Source organism: Dermochelys coriacea, chromosome 17, assembly GCF_009764565.3.
Source record: "Dermochelys coriacea isolate rDerCor1 chromosome 17, rDerCor1.pri.v4, whole genome shotgun sequence".
Taxonomy (NCBI): domain Eukaryota; kingdom Metazoa; phylum Chordata; order Testudines; family Dermochelyidae; genus Dermochelys; species Dermochelys coriacea.
Genome location: NC_050084.1, coordinates 11,763,093 through 11,784,271, shown reverse-complemented (window position 1 = coordinate 11,784,271; position 21,179 = coordinate 11,763,093). Strand labels below are relative to the sequence as shown.

General features: G+C 42.8%; 1 protein-coding gene across 7 annotated transcripts in view; it reads right to left on the bottom strand.

The window, feature by feature from the left end:
• The window catches only part of PIMREG (PICALM interacting mitotic regulator), an 84,296-nt gene that overhangs the window by 50,442 nt on the left and 12,675 nt on the right, over nt 1-21,179 (bottom strand). Inside the window, exon 1 of one of the 7 annotated variants that reach the window (XM_043499399.1) lies at nt 8,425-8,446. The exons of the other annotated variants lie outside the window; for them this stretch is intronic. The gene's annotated coding sequence lies outside the window, so the exon portion shown is untranslated. Of the gene's footprint in view, nt 1-8,424; nt 8,447-21,179 lie in introns of those variants that run through there. 7 annotated transcript variants of the gene reach the window in all.

Below are 21,179 nucleotides of genomic sequence, written 5' to 3'. Positions count from 1 at the left end.
CCTCTGTTTTCACTAACAAGGTCAGCTCCCAGACTGCTGTGCTGGGCAACACAAAACGGGGAAGAGATGGCCAGCCCTCTGTAGAGATAGAGGTGGTTAGGGACTATTTAGAAAAGCTGGACGTGCACAAGTCCATGGGGCCGGACGAATTGCATCCGAGAGTGCTGAAGGAATTGGCGGCTGTGATTGCAGAGCCCTTGGCCATTATCTTTGAAAACTCGTGGCGAACGGGGGAAGTCCCGGATGACTGGAAAAAGGCTAATGTAGTGCCCATCTTTAAAAAAGGGAAGAAGGAGGATCCTGGGAACTACAGGCCGGTCAGCCTCACCTCAGTCCCTGGAAAAATCATGGAGCAGGTCCTCAAAGAATCAATCCTGAAGCACTTAGAGGAGAGGAAAGTGATCAGGAACAGTCAGCATGGATTCACCAAGGGAAGGTCATGCCTGACTAATCTAATCGCCTTTTATGATGAGATTACTGGTTCTGTGGATGAAGGGAAAGCAGTGGATGTATTGTTTCTTGACTTTAGCAAAGCTTTTGACACGGTCTCCCACAGCATTCTTGTCAGCAAGTTAAGGAAGTATGGGCTGGATGAATGCACTATAAGGTGGGTAGAAAGCTGGCTAGATTGTCGGGCTCAACGGGTAGTGATCAATGGCTCCATGTCTAGTTGGCAGCCAGTGTCAAGTGGAGTGCCCCAGGGGTCGGTCCTGGGGCCCGTTTTGTTCAATATCTTCATAAATGATCTGGAGGATGGTGTGGATTGCACTCTCAGCAAATTTGCGGATGATACTAAACTGGGAGGAGTGGTAGATACGCTGGAGGGGAGGGATAGGATACAGAAGGACCTAGACAAATTGGAAGATTGGGCCAAAAGAAATCTAATGAGGTTCAATAAGGATAAGTGCAGGGTCCTGCACTTAGGATGGAAGAATCCAATGCACCGCTACAGACTAGGGACCGAATGGCTCGGCAGCAGTTCTGCGGAAAAGGACCTAGGGGTGACAGTGGACGAGAAGCTGGATATGAGTCAGCAGTGTGCCCTTGTTGCCAAGAAGGCCAATGGCATTTTGGGATGTATAAGTAGGGGCATAGCGAGCAGATCGAGGGACGTGATCGTTCCCCTCTATTCGACACTGGTGAGGCCTCATCTGGAGTACTGTGTCCAGTTTTGGGCCCCACACTACAAGAAGGATGTGGATAAATTGGAAAGAGTACAGCGAAGGGCAACAAAAATGATTAGGGGTCTAGAGCACATGACTTACGAGGAGAGGCTGAGGGAGCTGGGTTTGTTTAGTCTGCAGAAGAGAAGAATGAGGGGGGATTTGATAGCTGCTTTCAACTACCTGAAAGGGGGTTTCAAAGAGGATGGCTCTAGACTGTTCTCAATGGTAGCAGATGACAGAACGAGGAGTAATGGTCTCAAGTTGCAATGGGGGAGGTTTAGATTGGATATTAGGAAAAACTTTTTCACTAAGAGGGTGGTGAAACACTGGAATGCGTTACCTAGGGAGGTGGTAGAATCTCCTTCCTTAGAGGTTTTTAAGGTCAGGCTTGACAAAGCCCTGGCTAGGATGATTTAACTGGGACTTGGTCCTGCTTTGAGCAGGGGGTTGGACTAGATGACCTTCTGGGGTCCCTTCCAACCCTGATATTCTATGATTCTATGATTCTATAAGGGCAATTCATTGTAAGGGTAGCAAAATCTAGACCAAGATGGAAGGTGTAGGTAGGACAGAATGCCATTTGGCCTAGTTCTCTCTCTCTCTCTCTCTCTCTTTTCAGGGCTGATCCTCAGCTGGTTTAAATGGTCATAGTTCCATTAAAGCCAATAGATCTGTGACAATTTACCTAAACTGAAGATCTGCTCCTTTGTCTCTAAGGGCCTGATTTTGCCTCCATTATTCACGCTGAGTAGTACCTTACCCTGCAAGCAGCGCTATTGATTTTACTGAAACTACTCAAGGAATAAGGAATTACTCCGCATGAGTAAAGGTGGAAAACTAGGTCCTAAACAGAGCTGGGTGAGAAATGTTTTTCCCAGGAAAAGTTTCAAGATTTCCCTCCCCACATCCTTAATTGGAACAAAGTAAAAATTTGGCACATTTTCACAAACTGAACCCTCCCCCCCACCCCCAAAAAAAGTGAGTTCAGGTCAATGAAAACATTTTGTTTCCATTTCAACCATTTTTTGGTTAATAGTATTATAATTAGCTCAAAATTTCACATAAAAAAGTAATTTTTAACTGAAAAACCTGAGTTTTTTGTTTAAAAAATATAAAAACAGGATGTTTTGACAATTTTTAAATGTTATTTAAAAAAAATTGCAAGTCAAGAAATTTTGTTGAAACTGACCCTTTGCTGTGGAAAGTTTGGAGGTGGATGACTTGGCATTTTTCAATGAAAAAATTCCTGTGAGCTTTTGTCCCAAATGATGAGTGCAACTAGCTGATAAGTTGCAGAAGATAGACTTCCCGAGGTTCCATTTAGTTTCTTGCCGATCTATGCAAGTAACTGTATCATCAACATTAAGGTTGATATATAGGCCTCTCATGATTACATTTGTTCCTAGAACTATGGGGACAGATCCTCAGTTCACAAAAGTTGTCATTGCTCCATTGACTTTAAGGGAACTAACACAGATCACATCAGCTCACGGTCTGCCCCACGTATCTGAGAAAGTTTATTTCCCATATATTTTTAAAAGGTTCTCTCACAGCTATATGTCCTCTCATCCATAGGTCGTGTGAAAAGCATATTACGTTCAGGTAAAAGCCTGCTGATAGGTGTAGATGGATGTCAAAGGAAAAGTACATGTTCAGAAAGACATTGAGCTGGATGCTGGCATGAGCCATGAAGAGTAAAAGGAACTGAGAATCCCTGAGAGCAGCATTCAAGAAAAGAATGAGGAGGAAAAATCCAGATACAAACACAGGCTTCATTAATAGATGGCAACAGAAGATTTAAGTGGTTCATGCTTCAAGCATACTTTTAATTTATTCTTAGTAAATGATTTCATGTTAAAATATCTGTGTACAAGAAACTATGGTATTTCTGGTATCTTTTATTAATTAGCAGATGTTTAAATGTGCTAGTAAACAATTTGGGGGTGACTTTCATTTATTTATTGCACTAGAAAGACAGCAATTTGTTCAATAGTCAAAGACAGTAGTTTGTTATGTAAATTAACCAAAACCCAAAGAACCCTTAACATTTTATGCTATATCAAGTGTTGTGTTGAAAATAAAACTACCCATAAATAATTTATATTACTGTGTTCATTTTCAGTGCTCAAACTTTTCATGAAATGTCAAAAATAAAAGAAGGAATATGTGGATGGAAACAACCTGAAGATAAATGTTCATATCTGGATGACTGATTCTAAACCTGCATATAGTGTAACGAACTGGTTCGCGTGCAGCAGATGTACCACTGTCCTCCGTTCGATGGAATGAGAACTGCTCAGCTCTGTTTCACAGGACCTCTCTTGTTAACAGAGATTAGCTCAAGATGTCCATGTCTGTGTGCAGCATAGTCTCAGTTGTAAAGTCCTCACTGACCATAGCTTTGTTACAATATTAAAAGATCTAGGGCCAGACTCTCCATAGTTGTGAAGCAATGTAGCTCTATTAAAGTCAATTAGGCCAATTTACACCAGCTAAGAATTTGGCCCATACTGTAACACTTGCAGTTCTAACTGAACATATCCATTAGAGAGGCGGTCCACAATGAACCAATGAATACAGGTAGTGAGTCCTCTGCCTTCTGTTTTCCATACACAGCTGCACTCTTGAACATGCAAGAGCCAGAATGCAAATAAATAAATAAATAAATGCAGACATACTTTTAAGGGTTACTTTTGAAACTATTGGCTTCAAATTTCTTCCTTGGCTGGAAACCTCTGCTTCAGTTGTTCCAAAAATTTTGGTCAGGAACAAAGTTCAATTTCCCAGGACGGGAACCTTTTAGGGCATTAATCTTTGCAAGCATTATTAACTGATCACCGGCTGCTGATGAGGCAAAATTCCTGGAAACACAGTCCTGTGGTAACAATATTGAGCCAAAGCCTACTCCCCTTATTCAAATAAATTTCATTGGGACTGCACCTGTGCAAGATAAGCCAGATTTGGCCCTCTGTAATTATTTCTTCATTATCGGCGCAATGCAGAGGCGGGACGGAGGTCTGTGCTTCCCCATACTGCTACAAAGGAGTATGGGAATTCGGGTGGTTGTCACATTTTAGTTGACTCTTTGTTCGGCACCTCATGAAGCTGGATTCACCACTCTGACACTCCAGTTTTATGCTGGTATAGCCACTAGGTTAATTAAAAATTGGAGTATTGCGGAGATGAATTAGACCTATGGTTGGCATGCAGTTCACAAGTTCTGGGCATATGAAACGTTTGCAATGAAAAGGGTGAAACGATTAGAAATATTAAGCATTTTCTATGTCCATTTTATTGGGGGGGAGAAACGGCCCTTAGCCCACTAGGGTTAAGCCTATTTCCAAGCACAAAAGGCCTAGTTAGGGGTGGGCAAACTTTGTGGCCCAAGGGACCACATCTGAGTATGGAAATTGTATGGTGGGCCGGGATGAGGGCTCCAGTTAGGGGTGCGGGCTGTGGGGTGGGGCTGGGGATGAGGGGCTTGAGGTGCAGGAGGGTGCTTCAGGCTGGGACCGAGGGGTTCAGAGGGGGATCAGGGCTGGGGCAGGGGTGCCGGAGGAGGGCAGGGGTGCAAGCTCTGGGCGGCGCTTACTTCAAGCAGCTCCCAGAAGCAGCAGCATGCCCCCACTCTGGCTCCTACGGAAAGGTGTGGTGCCAGACAGGTGGCTCTACCCACTGTCCCATCCGCAGGTGCCACTCCTGAAGTTCACATTGGCTGCAGTTCTTGGCCAATGGGAGCTGCAGGGGCAGCACTTGGAGTGGGGCAGCGTGCAGAGCTCCCTGCCTGCCCCTATGCATAAGAGCTGAAGTGGGGACATGCCACTGCTTCTGGGAGCCACAGCATGTGCGGAATGGGGCAAGCCCATAATCCCGCTCCCCAGATGGAGTCTGAGGGGTGGATTAAAATGTCTGACAGGCTGGACGCAGCGCGTGGGCCACAGTTTGTCCACCCCAGTTAGATCATGTGAGATCCAGCTTCAAAATCTGAGCTTCAGAGTGTGTGTGTGTGTGTGTGTGTGTGTGTCTGTGTGTTTGTGTGCGTGCGCGTGTTTTCAACATGAAAATACCAGTGTTGTCAAATAGCATTTGAGGGGTATGAAATTAACTGGAATGAAATGGCAAACAAAAACTTTTCGGTGACATTTCACCAGTTTTGCACACGTCTGCTTCTGGCTCCCTCTCTCTTCTCTGTAACCCCCTCCTCCGCCCCCCGAATTCCCTGCCCTGCTCTGTTAATACATGCTCATTTGGAACTCACGCTCCTGCAAAGCGGAAGCACCGGACACCTTCTACCTCAATGCCAGCTGTGGTGGATTGTGCCAGAACTCTGCTCTGCGTGCACAGCAAAGAGGTGGTACTAATTAGTTCAGCATCTCAGCTTTAACGTTCATACAGAAAAATCAGCCAGGGATCACTGCAATCCACTTTGCTGCTATACACAGTTTACTGAAGGGTGCCCCAAATCATTCACTGTTATTTAATTCCCATAAATAATTCTGCAGGGAGGACACATTTCTGGCAATGGCCTGGCTCCCCTCACTCTGTCAGATTTCCTACTTCTCCTCCATTACTCATGCAATCAACTCTTTTAGTGCAAGCATTTCACAATGGCATCAGAAACATATCAGTCCAGGAGCTGTTTGGAAAGTGACAAACACCTTGCCTACCCTAGAAAGGTCCAGCCTGTCTGCTGTTTTTCACTCTAGGCATTCAGATAAGTTGATGTGATGCTCATTGACATAGCAGCAAGCATTAAGGTCCCGATTCAGGAAAACACTTCAGTATGTGCTTAAGTCTAGGACTATTCAGGACAGCATTTTAGCATGTGCTTAAAATTAAGCACATGCTTAAGTGCTGTTCTGAGAAAAATATGTTCCTGAATCAGGGCCTAACTAAACTAGTTAACATTGAACTAGTTTCCGCAGTTCAGTGGTCTAAGATTGTAGCACTTGATTAAGTCACACATTGCTCTATATTTCTCTGTACATGCAAGTATATTCATTCACCATGAAAATGTCCTCTCCTTTAAAGGGCCAGGAGAGGGCAGCAGAAAACAAGCCTTCAATGACTTGGCTTTTCCCTCCTTATTTACGCAGGTTAATCCTCTGTTCCCGTGTTTTATATTAGCAAAGTTCGTGCTGTTTCAAGATTGCACAGAACTGGTTCTATAATGGTTTTGACACCTGAGGGGCAGAATTTTTTTTCTAGCACCACTCCTATGTTTTCCTAATGTAGCTCTCACCCTTGTCCCTCTCCCAGCACAGTCTCCTGGCTGCTCTTTTTGCAGTATGTACCCTGGATCTGCAAGCCCTCCAAGGCAGATATTGTCTTTGTATCCATTTATGCACCCCATCAATGTGGCAAGCACAATGGGGCCCTGATCTTCTATGCGGAATTTGGGTACTATCATTAAGGCTGCACATTTGTCATGGAGGTCATGGAAATCAAAGATTCCATGACTTTCCATGACCACCATTGCACTGGCCACTGGGGTCACTGCTCCCCACCCCCAGGAGTTTGGGTGTGGAAAGGGGCAGGGGCACGGGTCATGATGAGGCAGGCTCTGGGCAGCGCTTACCTTGGGGGGGCTCCCCAGAAGCGTCAACGTACCCCTCACTCCACTCCTAGGCAGAGGCGTGGCCAGGCAGCTCTGCACACAGCCTCTGCCTGCAAACACCGCCCCTGTATCTCCCATTGTCTGCAGTTTCCAGCCAATGGGAGCTGCAGAGCCGGCGCTCAGGGAGGAGGCAGCGTGCAGAGCTGCACGGCCGCGCCTCCGCCTCTGCCTAGGAGCTGAGGGATGTCGCTGCTTCCGGGGAGGTGTGGAGCCAGATAGGGAGCCTACTAGCCCTGCCAACTCCACCCCCAGCACCTGCGGAGCCCCCAGGCAGCCCCTTCTGCCCCCAAGATTTAGTCAGTCAGGGGTATATATTACAAATCATAGACAAGTCACGGGCTGTGAATTTTTGTTTACTGCCAGTGACCTGTCCATGACTTTTACTAAAAATACCCATGACAAAAATGTAGCCTTAACTATCATCAATGATAATTTTACTGTACTGAAAACTCTGGTTAAAATTGTGAACTCTCACTTTAAATTCTCAGGGGTCTTCCTGGTCCTGTTTGCAGGCTTAGAGGCTCTGTAGGGAAGGGTGCCATCTGGGTCTTTCAGCAGTCAGTCTTCAAAGAGCCACCCTGCAGGAAGGTGGGGTGAGTTGTGCCTCTCTGCTTTAGGGAGAAGCCTGCATGCTCGCACTCAAGTGATTTAGGAACTTAGTCACATTGACTTTCAATGAGAAGTGCTCATGCTTGCTCTTTACATAGGGGTGAATTTCACCCTCTGCTAGTTGCACTTCTGGCAACATTTATGCAATAGTTTAAAATCCTTACACCCAGAACCGTTTCACCCAACATATTGGGAAGACATATTTGATGCTTCCTTGTTACCTCTTACTCATTTCTTTCCTGGTTATAGAGTAGCAGCCGTGTTAGTCTGTATTCGCAAAAAGAAAAGGAGTACTTGTGGCACCTTAGAGACTAACAAAATTTATTTGAGCATAAGCTTTCGTGAGCTACAGCTCACTTCATCGGATGCATTTGGCGGAAAATACAGTGGGGAGATTTATATACACACACAGAGAACATGAAACAATGGGTTTTATCACACACACTGTAAGGAGAGTGATCACTTAAGATGAGCCATCACAGTGATACACTCGTTCCCAAACATAACCAGGAAAAAGTATCTCCTGCTAATCCTACTGGGCCAGACTATGGTACCCTTTCTCACACTGAACAGTAAGTACCTAGTGAAGGCAATAGGACTGCTAGTGGAGTAAGGTACTACTCAGGGTGAGTAAGGCCATCGCAAGCTGGCCCAGAATTAGTAATCACGGCACAAAACACACACAAACTGTCTGTGAAATGCAACATCCTGGGAGTGAAATGGCACATCTTTAAACTTGAGAACTTCAAGTGTTTGCAACTGTTAAGACAAACTCAGGAGGAAAAAACATAATATTTGCGATCTAAAAATGAGCCACTATGAGTGAATAATCAGCCTGAAGTAGTTAGATGAACACACTGAAAGCAGACTGAAAAAAGTCTAATGATGTAAAAATATTACTCTGGGGCTGCTCTTTGTTCTTTGGTACACTTGATTAACCCACTCTAGACACAATTTGACAACTGACTGCCCCTGCACTTTAGATGAATTATTTTAGGCCAGGAATACCATTTATTTGCAGATTCAACTTACCATAATAAACTATGTTCCCAATGTTGCCAATTCAGTAAGAGCTAAATTGAGAGTAAAAGACAAAGAAAATCTGTGCAAGTCTTATTGAAAGGGTAACTGCACTACATATTACAGCACTGCTTTTAAAGGGACACTGTCAAGTTAAAAGTCATATGTACACATATGCAGAAATTCTGTATACGCTTTCTGAATGCTAAAGAGATGCTAAGTCATATATATATTAATACACAGATATATGAACAGTTCAAGTAACCAGGCCCCCAAGTGTTGTACAAACACAGAACAAAAGGATGATTCATGCCTGTGCTTACAATCTCAGTAGCAGGTTTCAGAGTAGCAGCCGTGTTAGTCTGTATCCGCAAAAAAGAAAAGGAGTACTTGTGGCACCTTAGAGACTAACAAATTTATTTGAGCATAAGCTTTCGTGAGCTACAGCTCACTTCATCGGATGCAGTAGCAGTAACTGAGCAGATTCATGGACTGGTTTTCCCAGTTCAGGAGACTTCGGTGATTTCAATGAAAATTACTTGTATCCACCAACGGGAGAGTAGAGCACAAGAAAAATGCAGAGCATGCTTTCCCGTGGACTAAACAGGAGCTGGGGGCACTCAGTACCTTCCAGAACTGAGCCCTATATTACTAAGAAGAAGAAGAAAAAGTCACCATTTATGCTGATTTAAAAAGTTTTCTTATTATTTATCCCTTAAACTTCATGACCGAGAAGAATGAATGTACATTTTTAATGACTTCCCTCTCCGCGGTGGGATTATCAGCTGGCCTTGAAATCAGGACTTTCCCAGAACAAAACAGGCCTCTGTCATTTCAAGTGATAACTCCAGTAGCTAATAGCAGTAGGAAGCAGTTATCCTCAATGTGAGCCAGCCAGTAAAATGGAACATAGTAAATTTAGCTAGTGTGTTACACATGCAAAGAAACAATACACCTAAAAGCTGTGTGACAGAGGTCTTGGCTTGGGCGCACACAACCTATTTTCAAAGCTATGCACATCGAACAACTCTAAGACCCAGCTTATATTCCTTTGGTGAAACCTATTAGATTCAGTACAGAATCTAGCTTCTCAAGCCTGAGGTTTCAAATTATTTATCAGACACATTTTCTTGTTACTTCTGTATGAGACAGGATTAATTTCCCAAATGCCACTGGTTATCACTCTGTGTCACTGAAAGGTAATGTTCCAGCTAGTCAGTTTCTTAGCATTCAAAAGATCTATGCAGAATTTCTGAATTGGAGAAACAATGAATAATTTTTTACACGGTAGGCTTCTTGAGGAAACTTATAAACCTTCTAGGATTGATCAACCATAGCCAAGTGCAAAGGACTCCCCCAGAGAAATGCTTACACAGTCTGAAAGGCTCAGTCAAACAACATTATATCCCCTTTATATTACTGTTGCCTTCTCTGTGGCTGGAATGTGTTGCCAGTACATACATACACAGTGTATATGTTAGGCTGTATATGATAATTATTCATTTATATTGCTTAACTTAACCAAAGTATTCTCAAATGAACTTTTTCTTGTGGTCCATACTCTTATGTAAATTCAGGAATGGTTAACACACCTATAGGGAAAAATTATTGTATATTAATATTATTCTTCAGATTGCAGTAGTGCTTAAAATCCAATAGGTACTTTCCAGTCCCAAAGGAATACATGGTCCCTGGCCCAAAGAGCATAGGGGATGAAATTCATCTTCATGCACAATTTAAGGTAAGTCCCCTGTAAGCCCTGCTTTGAGGGCTTAACTGAAACATAAATGTTGCTTAGCCCTAATGCTAGCCCTCTGCACAGAGATGAATTTCACCCATAGTCTAATTCTAATTTTTATTCCCTACTGCCTGAAAACCTCCCAAGCTACCATTGTGGTAAATAAATGAAGAGTCATACTTTGCACCACCTATACAGCAGTTTTGATCCATAGATCACATAGCTCTGCAAAAAGATGGACAAGTATCATTATCCCCACTTTAGAGATGACAGAGGAAAGTGATTCTTTTACCCAAATTCCATCACAGAAGAAAGATTTGAGTATGGGTTATGAGATAGTTCACATGACCTTTAATTTGTTTTGAGGTATCCAATGCTTTACATGGGTGATGGAGAGAACTCCAGTGATGCTTAGGTGTAAATGCAGAATGAGACCATAAAGCTGGGGGAAAATTTAATATATTTTTTGTTCTGCTACAGAGATTTCCAGGGATAAAAGTATTGATATATTCTCAGTCCAGGGAAAAGACTTACTCCTCGGTCAGAACAACTGTTATGACTCCCAGGCTTTGGAATGAGGTCCCTTTTAGCCCTAAAATTTTGTGTTTACAGTATTTCCTTCTAAAATCTCATTTTTATCTATCTAGAGAGCTAAAACATTTTCATAGCCTCCATCACCAACGTATCTGAGTACATCACAAGCTTAATATATTTATTTTTACATAATCCCGGTGAGATAGGGTGGTGCTATTACCTCTATTTTACAGGTGGCCAACTGTGCCAGAAAGAGACTTAATGACTTGCCCAAGGTTACACAGGAAGTCTGTAGCAGAGTAGGGAATTGAACCCAGATCTCTAGATTCCTGAGCTGGACCACATTTCCTAGGGAGGGGTGGGTAGGGAGATCCTATTGATTTCTGAGCAGCTACCTGTCCACATAGGCCCAGATTCATAGCTCAATTGAAGTCAGTGGTAATACTCCAATGGACTTTGATAGATTTTAGTACTTTGAGGAGAATTCCCCCTTAGGGGCCTGATCCAAAGACATACACATTGTTGAGAGCACCCATTGATAGTTGTTCTCTACACATACAGCTAAAAGTGTGATATCCCTTGACAAAACATTTCCGCTTAATGACAATCACCGCATTGTATCTCAACTTTCCAGTACACAAAAAACATAATGCACCGTAGTCAGCATAGAGAGACACTGTTTTGCATTGAATTCAGCCAGAAGCAATCAGATGACATATTAAATTGTTTAACATTTGGAAGGTGCAGGGGATATTCCAGCAGGCTGGTAAATTAGATACTTCAATGTATACTAAACCGCTGCAACCTAAACTGTCACTCTCATTGTCTTCCAACACACCCTCAACTTTTTCCCCTCAGAGCATTTTTTTAAAATACATAAAAATCAGTTTTAGGGTTTTGCTTATTATCATAAAATAATCACATCCCTGGGGATTACAGACCAAGTCCAAGGTTGTAATTATCTCACAATAAGAACATTCCTCCTTCATGTCTTCTCACTTGACTGAGCATACTCAAGCCAGAGATGAATGCCTGCATTGTTTATTTTAGAGCGAATTAACCACAAGGAATAATGCCTCAGACAAAAAGAGCTTGGGAAGAAACAGCTGACATTTCCTGTTTGGACACGAGAACTTTAAAAATATCCCTGGCTGTGCTGACAGTGTCAGACAGCATAATATTGTGTTTTATCGTCAGCAATTACTGGTCCACAAAGACAAACATTAATGCACTATTTCTGCCTACCTCAGAACAGGACAGAACAGGGAAAGAATCATCACTAGAATTCATAGATTTTTACAGCCAGAAGAGACCTTTGTGATCATCTAGTCTGACCTCCTGCATTACAAAGGCCCAAGAACCTCACCCAGGAATTTCTACATCAAGCCCATAACATCACCTTGAGCTACAGCATAGCTTCTAGAAAGAGATCAAGTTTTGACTTAGACTGCAAGTGATAAAAAAATCCATCCTCTGGAAGAAGTGTTAGAGGATGCGACAAGAGGCCCAGGATGGTGGGGATATGCCCTGATTGTGTGACTAGGCAAGGACCCATCAGAGAGGCCTTCCAACCAAAGGGATTCTAGGAGTCTCAGAAAGGACCCTATGTACTGTGAGTAGTAAAGAGAGAACATGGGAGGGAAACCCCAAATGGAATCAGAATTGGAAAAAAACACTGGTTCCCTGACACACTCCTTCCTCCTCCTGGAGGTCTTTGAAGGCTTCTAAACCAACCCCAGGAGGTTCTGATCTGCATAACTGTGGGCAGATGCATTGAATCTAGGATAGGAACTACACCTCTTGGCATAGCGTTTTCCAGTAGGAATACCATTGGAAAGAAGAGAAAGAGTTAATGCTGTTAGAAGCACATAACTATTAATACAATTATTCACATGCTTAAAATTAGGCATGTGCTTAAGTGTTTTGCTGGATTGGGGCCTTAAGGAACCAAGTAAAATAATGTGATTGAATGATAACATTTTGGCTGGCATTTATTTTCTATCATGTGTTGATCTTTTTGTTCTTCTCTGTCCACTCTGCAAGATGATAATTCGTCAGTATTAAATGTTCACCTCACCCAGTCTAAAATGCAAAGAATACTGTGGTTTGTTTTCATTAACTTTTAACACTGATTTAAAGTAGCTCCAGACATCTTACATCCATCTGACAAATATTCCTTGGACACTGTGGAATCAAAGGTAATCTACTCCTCTGCATTGTCAAGGTTCCCTAGCAAGGATAATGCAGATTGAACATGACATATCCTCTCTTTCATTTTCCTTCATCATATAGTATCTGAAAAGTAAGAAAGAACTCATTTGGCATTTCATATTGTTAGAGTAGATTCTTTCCAAGCTCTTTGCACATCCAATTTTTAATAGAGGCGCAATATAAAACACCAGCAACTCTTTCTAACCAACTAATCTGAGAACTGAAATTTGACACTCAATTCTAATTTACACCAAGGACGGAACTGGCCAGTCTTTGTCTATGAGGAATAGGACTCTTTTGTTTAATATTAGAACTACAATATGGGATTGCACACACACTAGCAGACACATACTCTCATTGCAGTGATCTGTACAGCAGTATTTGCTAAAGCTATGCAGTGAATTATGAGGATGCCAGTTAGATAGAGTGAACTAAATGAGTCATAACCAAGAACCCTACAAGGCACCACAGAAACCATGTCACAGGAGAAGTTACTGAGGCATCAACATAAATAATACACGCTTGAGAGTTTGGAGAGATTGAAACTGCTGCAGAGCTTTGTCCAGATATCCAATGTAATTATTTGTTACAAAAATATCATTTCCCTAAGTTAATCAAACAGGCAACTATTTTATTTATTCAAATAAATCTGCATGCAATTTGTGTCTTGAGAGAAACTTTCACACTGGTACACTTGAAAAAAATTAATGGTTCTGGAATAAACATTACATTTCCTATATGGGTCAGGTTGTTATTGAATTAGTTTGTGTTTAAAAAAGATTTTCTTTTTAGCACCCACCCTCTGAATATCAGGACCGTTTGAGCTCGAAGAGGAACGATGGTCCAGTGGCTAGGCACTAACCAGGCATCTGAGAAATCTTTCAGTTCCCTGTTCTTCCACATATTTCCTCTGTGACCTTGGGCAAGTCACTGCGTCTCTTGATACCTCCATTCCCCATCTTTAAAATGAGGATGGATAATAGCACTTTGTTACCTCAGAGGGCTGTTGGGTGGAGAAATACATTAAAGATTGAGAGTGTGGTGTATTGAAAACAGTGTTAAAACTACAGATGATCACATTAAGTGTAAGGGGTTTTCTGGTCTGGTTTGTAGGCTAGGGGGCTCCGTAGGGAAGCGTGCAAATTGAGTCTTTAGCAATCAGTCTGCAAACAGCCACTCTAGAGCAAGGTGGGTTGATTTGTTCCTCACTGCCTTAGGGAGCAGCCTGCTTTGTCTATCTCTGTTTTCTGAATTCTAAGAAATAAAGCAGTGTTACTTTGCAACCTTCCAGAAAGAGTATTTTGTGTTTTTAGGTCACTTCTTTGTGTGCATGCCAAGAACATAACAGCAAGGTGCTCAGACGCTACAGTATAAGGGGCCATATAAGTGCCACAAATTAAGTTGTCTCAAGTTGGTCACCCCAAAAATCACTTGTTGCTTCTAAACATCTAGACCTTAAATCTTTCTCTAAAGCAAGATTTCATGGGAAAGGTCAGACTATTAAAGTGCCTCCGCACTAAGTTTAGTCCTCACCAAACAAATCCAGTTAGATAAGGGAAGATGTTTAGATCAGTTGCTTTGGAATATTCCCCTTCTTGTCTTGAGACATGATGGCAATGAGAGCCTTTTGAAGGAACACTGAAGCAGAGCTGGGATATTTATAAAGAGAACTTCCCTGTAGCTATTCTGAGGACTGACAGAAAGCTGAGGGACTGGGCATCATCCAGACATTTCACAAGATAGCATCGGAATAGAAAAGGGGAAGTTTCAAAACTAGGTAACTTATGATTTAAATTAATCTCTCCATAAACTAGAAAGCTTGGAGAGCTTTTTATTTTTAAAGAATCTGTTCCTGAGGCAGGAGGAACAGCTCATATAGTTCTAGAGCCAAATGTTCTTCACAGGAGATGTGTCCATTTATGTGAGGGTTGCATTTGGCCCCTATTATTCAAAGGGGAAGTTAATCAAGCCAGCTTGTTTTCCTTTCTTCTCTAGCATGAAAACAGAGTATTAGCCTTAATTACAATTGGGTGATCTCTAGACAGCAGAACACCATTGTGGGAGATGAGAGCTCTCCATGCTCATAGACTATTGTAGCGGAGATAGGCAGAAGAAAGATTTTTTAGATGTTTATCAACTGTGAAGAAAAAAAAAAACAACCAACCAAACTTCTGCTGCTGGCTAGAGAGAGACATAGAAATAGATTCTACCACTGTGCCTTAGGCTCACTGCGTCAGCTGTTTTAAAAAGAGGAATTGCTGCCATTCTTGCAGCCTGAATGTCTGAGATGAACTTTCTGGAACAACTACATTATTCTGCATGTCATACATGAGCTACAAGAAAGAGGTGATTGTGTTACCTTAAACTGAGGTTCAAGAGCTAGTATATATTAAAAAGTTATTGTTTTTATTAGATTAGTTATAGTTAGGGCCCTATCAAATTCACGGCCAAGAAAAATATGTCACAGACTATGAAAACTGGTCTCCTCCGGTGAAATTTGATCTTGTGTGTGCTTTTACCCTATACTATACAGATTTCACAGGGGAGACCGGTGTTTCTCAAATTGGGGGTCCTGACCCAAAAGGGAGTTGCAAGGCGGTCACAGGGTTATTTTAGGGGGGGGTCATAGTATTGCCACCCTTACTTATGTGCTGCCTTCAGAGCTGGACAGCCAGAGAGAGGCAACTGTTGGTCAGGCGCCCAGCTCTGAAGGCAGCGCTCCACCAGTAGCAGTGCAGAAGTAACGGTGGCAATACCATATCAATTCATCCTCACTTTTGTGCTGCTGCTGGCGGCAGCTCTATCTTCAGAGCTGGGATCCCAGCCAGCAGCCACCGCTCTCCAGCGGCAGCACAGAAGTAAGGGTAGCAGTACCGCAACCCCCCCTACAATAACTCTGCGGCCGCTTTCCCCCTCCTTTTTGGGTCAGGACCCCTACAATTACAACACCGTGAAATTTCATATTTAAATAGCTGAAATAATGAAAATTTACTATTTATAAAACCCTATCACTGTGAAATTGACCAAAATGGACCGTGAATTTGGTAGGGCCCTAATCATGGTAATGCCTAGCAGCCCCAGTCACGGACAAGGGCATCATTGTGCTAGGCGCTGTCCAAACACAGAACAAAAGGACAGTCCCTGCCCCAACGAGTTTACAATCTAGAGTATGACAATTACAAGTGCATTGTCATCCTACCTTTATTGCTAGTGGTGGCATTATGGTAGCAGCTAGTAGGCCCCATTGTACTTGGTGCTGTACAAACACATAAAAAGAGACAGTTCCAAAAGCGCTTACTATGTAAATAGACACGACAGACAAAGGGTGGGAGGGAAACGGGCAGAGAGAGATGAAGTAACTTGCTCAAAAGTCACACAGAAAATCTGCTGCAGAGCTGAGAATAGAACCCAGCTCTTCTGACTCCTAGTCCAGAGTCCAATCCACAGAATCCTACCACCTCTCCATGTCTAGTATAGAAATTTCTGTTTGCATTTTCCATCATTCAGATGGCTTTTCTACAAATCTGCTGTTTCCAACTAATTTACTCCGAACTGATCAAAGTGTTGTTTTGCATGACCTCCATGATATTCAGACAGACAGTCTCATGAGTGATACAATCAAATGGCCAAATTCTGAATTGCTTACACAGTCCTTAGGGAAAAACTCCCACTGATTGTCAAGGGAATTCAATTTGAGGAAGAACAAATCAAGGGTTAAATATGGACTCAGGAATTGGTCCAAAATCTGGGTGGTTCTTTCATCAACAGAAGATTATTATGGAAAACTCAGATAGATCAACTAATTATCTAATAAGGTCAATGATTTGAGAACACCTTCATTAGCTTGACAGTTTTTTAAACCACGTAGATACTGAGTGAAATTCACGTGTGTGCAAAGAGAACACCACAAGGTCTATGTGCCATTTAAATCCCACTTTAGACTATAAAAATAGGGCTTAAGTGGTTCACAGGCCTTGTGCTAACTCTCTGCACAGGGATGAATATCACCCAAATGGCTATTCTTTATATCATCTTTTGTTGCAGTATCTTTGGGGCAGAGTTCCACTTTGTAGCAACATTCCCAGTCAGATGTTCATTGGAGAATGAGAGAACAGAATTGAATCTAGAATCTAAAGCATCTAGATGAGATCCTTTCCATACCCATCATTTTTCCTTTTACAGCTACAAGCTTCACACAACGTGCAAAACATTCAACAGATGTAAACCTACGGTCGCTAAGCACTTTTAAACCATGACAGAGAGACAGCCGTTTCCCATTCCCTGTGAAGCACTGCCAACTGCTGCAGGAAGTTTTTCCAAATATTTTCAGGCAGAGGATCATGTTTTCAGCAATGCTTTGCCGTTTCTAATGGAGGACCAGGAGAAAGAGTAGCGACAGTCATGTACTGTAATAAAGTGTCTGATTGCCTGTCCAAGTCCACAGTGCTGTGGACATGTATTAAATGCTCAGTGTCCCTCTTCCAGGGATCTAACTGCCAGATACTTATCAAGACACATACAGTTTAGTTATTTTCAAACAAGAAAAAAAGCTCAGATAGGAAGTTAGACTGTCCCTTTGCCCTGTTCAATTAAAGGCTACCTGGGGAATCAGCTTTTTTCCCCCCATTAAGAACAACCAAAGAAGGTCTACAGCTATTATTGCATTTTGGTTTTTTTTACACATTGCTTTAAAACTGATTTAAGGAAGAGGAGAATCCGTCCCCGTAAGTCTGAGAGGAGAGATGACAAAGATGCTGTCTTTCTAGTACTTGTTGCAATGCTAAGAGTTTCAGTTTGGGTAAGCTGCCTGTTGGAAGTGCATAGCTTAGGGTGACCAGACAGCAAGGGTGAAAAATCGGGACGGCGGTGGTAGGGTAATAGGAGTCTATATAAGAAAAAGACCGAAAAATCGGGACTGTCCCTATAAAATCAGGACATCGGGTCACCCTAGCATAGCCCTATGTTTTAGAACGTTGATTTCGGTGTCAGCCACATGCAACAAAGGAAGCAATGCTCATAGACGTATTAGTGATGGCATTAATAGTCCACCTTCGTTTGCAATGCTACCTAGTCTGTGGTTTTTGCAGGGGGTTTTCACTCAGATTGAGTTAATTGGTGTTACTGGAAGGAGTCATGGCTGAGAACTCCTTACATAATGAGAGACAGCAATTGCATCTAATGGATAGAACCTGAGAGACTTTCCAGGGGCCTGGTTTTCAGAAGACAGGAGCTCAGCGCTTTCTGAGAATCAGGCTCCTTTTTAAAGTGTCGGATTGTGCACTCCGAAAACTGGAGGCATGCAAAAAAATCACAAGTCACTTTGAAATTCCTGGCCACTGTACCCCCCATGTTCAATTTAACAACACTGCCACTTAGCTCTTTTATTGCACTTTTCAACCACAGATCTCGAAACACTTAACAAAAGTGGTCAGTTGCATTATCCCCTTTTTACAGATGGGAAAACTGTGGCGCAGAGGCAAAATAAATTGCCCATGGTCACCCAGCAAGCCAGTTGCAGAGCCAAGACTAGAACCCAAGTCTTCCACAACCCAGTACAGTCCTCTATCCACTAGATCACACTGTGTTTCAAAATCATAATTTTCTTTACATTTTGTAATGAGCTAAGAAGTAGAGACTTAAAATAGAGCTAGTCATTTACAACAGGAAAGTGAGTATCATTCCTTCAGGCCAAAATTCACCCCTGGACAGAGGGCCAGAAAAAGGGACTATGGGTTACCTTAAGAGAGGACTTAAGTAAGATTTAGGATTTAAGAGGCACAGGCCTTCTACTGACCCTCTGCAGGAGGGTGAGTTTCACTGATAGTAAATCTCAATCTGTGGTATGGCAAGGGATGAAGTTCTTGACCCTTCTTTCAGGACTGTAACTGCCATTAAATGGAGGCAGGGTGTTTCCATTATCAGTTTTGAGATAACAGAATAAAGGTGAATAAATTACAGTTTTGAGACATCTGTATTACTGACATATTGATTGACGTTTTCATACCCTTTGTTTAAAAGTAAATATGCCCACAGATATATTTGGATGAATGACTTTACAGCTGTAGAGCTGACAAATCTCAACACCGTCAGGAGAAAACAACAATAAAATATCCTATTGTTATGAAACCTAGCGTTCACCAGCCCTGACTTTGCCAAGAGAGGAAATTAAGAAGCAGCTGTTTATCCCGGTATTTTCAGCTGTCACTCCACTGAATCACCAACCCTACACGTCACCTGTGGGTGTCATCTTACCATATTATTTTAACATTTTAAGATCACCATAAGCCCTCACCATGATACAGTGCCTGTTTAGAATGTTATGCAAAGAAAGTGATTAATTTTTTCCCCCAGCTTTAACCATTGCAGGGCTATTTAACATACCACATCCGAAGAGCAAAAGCTACTGCCAGTTGCTTCCCATAAGCTCATGAGGCCCAAGTCAGCAAAGCATTTAAATGCATGTTTAAATCCATCCTTATTCAGCAAAGCACTGAAGCACATGCTGAACTTTAAACATGTCCCTTGAATTAAGTAGGATTTAGGCATGTGCTTTGAGTTGTTCACATGCTTAAATGCTTTGCTGAATAGGGAATGGAGTGAAAGACGACCCTGGTGTGCCCCCTTCACGGTGCTGATATTCCAGTGGAATGCTGGCATTCAGAAGAATATTGCAGCTAAGCCACTATAGTGGACACAGGCAGTGGAGGGGGAACACGCACAGCTTGTTTACTGCAGCTCCAGGTTCAGGAAGAGTAGAGTGACTGGAGTGAACCACTGAGAGAGAAGATGGGAAGGGTCAGCGTTTTACTGATGCCCATCCTCTTATGACTACAGAAAATTCACCTTGTGGGAGACGCCCAACTGATTCTCATTTACTAGCCCTTCTCTTTCCTCCCGAAAAGGTGTGGAAAGTGGCCTGTGTTTGGGAACTCAGCACCTAGATAAAATGGGAACTGAAAGGAGATAAATCCCTCAGTGGTTCCCAACCTGTGGGTACGGACCCCCGAGGGCCGTTGCAAAAGGGAGGGGGTCACACGATGTCGAGAAAAAGAGGGGGGCTAGGCCAAACCTGAGTGGTACTGGAGCGTGATCTCATGCCCCGGGGCTGGGTCTCCATGCCCAGAGCAGGAAGCCGAACCCAGCCAGCTCTGCAGGACAGAAGTGGCAGAAGCCACTGCTGAGTGTAGGGTGGGTTCTACCTGCAAATCCCTTCTCTGGGCCTCTAAACCCCCTCCCCCCCATGGGGGCGCAGAACCAACTCCCTTCCCTTGGGAGCAGCACCCCCCCACCTCCTCAAAGGGGGTGGTACTGGAAGCATGTGTGAACCCTGGCATGGGTTGGTTTGATAGTCACAGGGAGGGAGCAGGGGCCTACCAAAATGTATTAATTTATAGATAAAGAACCCTGGCTTATGGACAAAGTTACGGGGGATGGGACTAGAGGGGGCAACTGACAGGCCGAAGGGCTGATGCCACCATAGAACAGTTGGAAGGTCAGGTACAAGGACTGGGAAGAAGCTTCAAAGTTCAGATTCGTTTCAAATAAACTCTATGGGTCTGAATCTCAAGACCCTCAGGAGTCTTTAAGGAGCTTTAAAGTATACAAAGATTACATTTACATGTCCTTTTCAACATCCCCTTCACACAGCCAGAATGTTATAGAACAGCCATAGTGAAGAGATGATTCAGGATAATTTTTTCCAAAAGTACCTAAGTGATTTAGGAGCCCACACCCAGCTTTTCAACCATATTTGGTTGGGAGGCAGATAGGTATCTAGGGGGTTTAGAAGCAGGATAGGTGCCTAACTCCCATTGAAAGTCAATGGGCTACAGGCACCTAACTCATTTAGGCACTTCTATAAATCCCGTTAGGCACCTATTTGTATCTTTATGCACAAATAACTTTGTAAATATGGCCCCTAAGTCACATTTTCTAAAGTTACTTAGACACCCACTGAAATTCAGTGGTCACCCTTTTGAAAATGGGATTAAAGGTGCTTTTGAAAATTTTATCCATAAGCCCTAAGTTTTGGACGGTATTTGCAGTGTTTGAGGGATGTAGATTTTGACTTTTGAATTCAGTCCATTTATTATTCTCTTATTATTGATTGTTTGTATTGCAGTTGAACCCAGGAGCCCCCCCATTGTGGACCAGGACCCCATTGTGCTAAGTGCTCACAGACTCAGACTCGAAGGTCAGAAGGGACCATCGTGATCATCTAGTCTGACCTTCTGTATATTGCAGGCCACAGAACCTCACCCACTCATTCCTGTGATAGACCCCT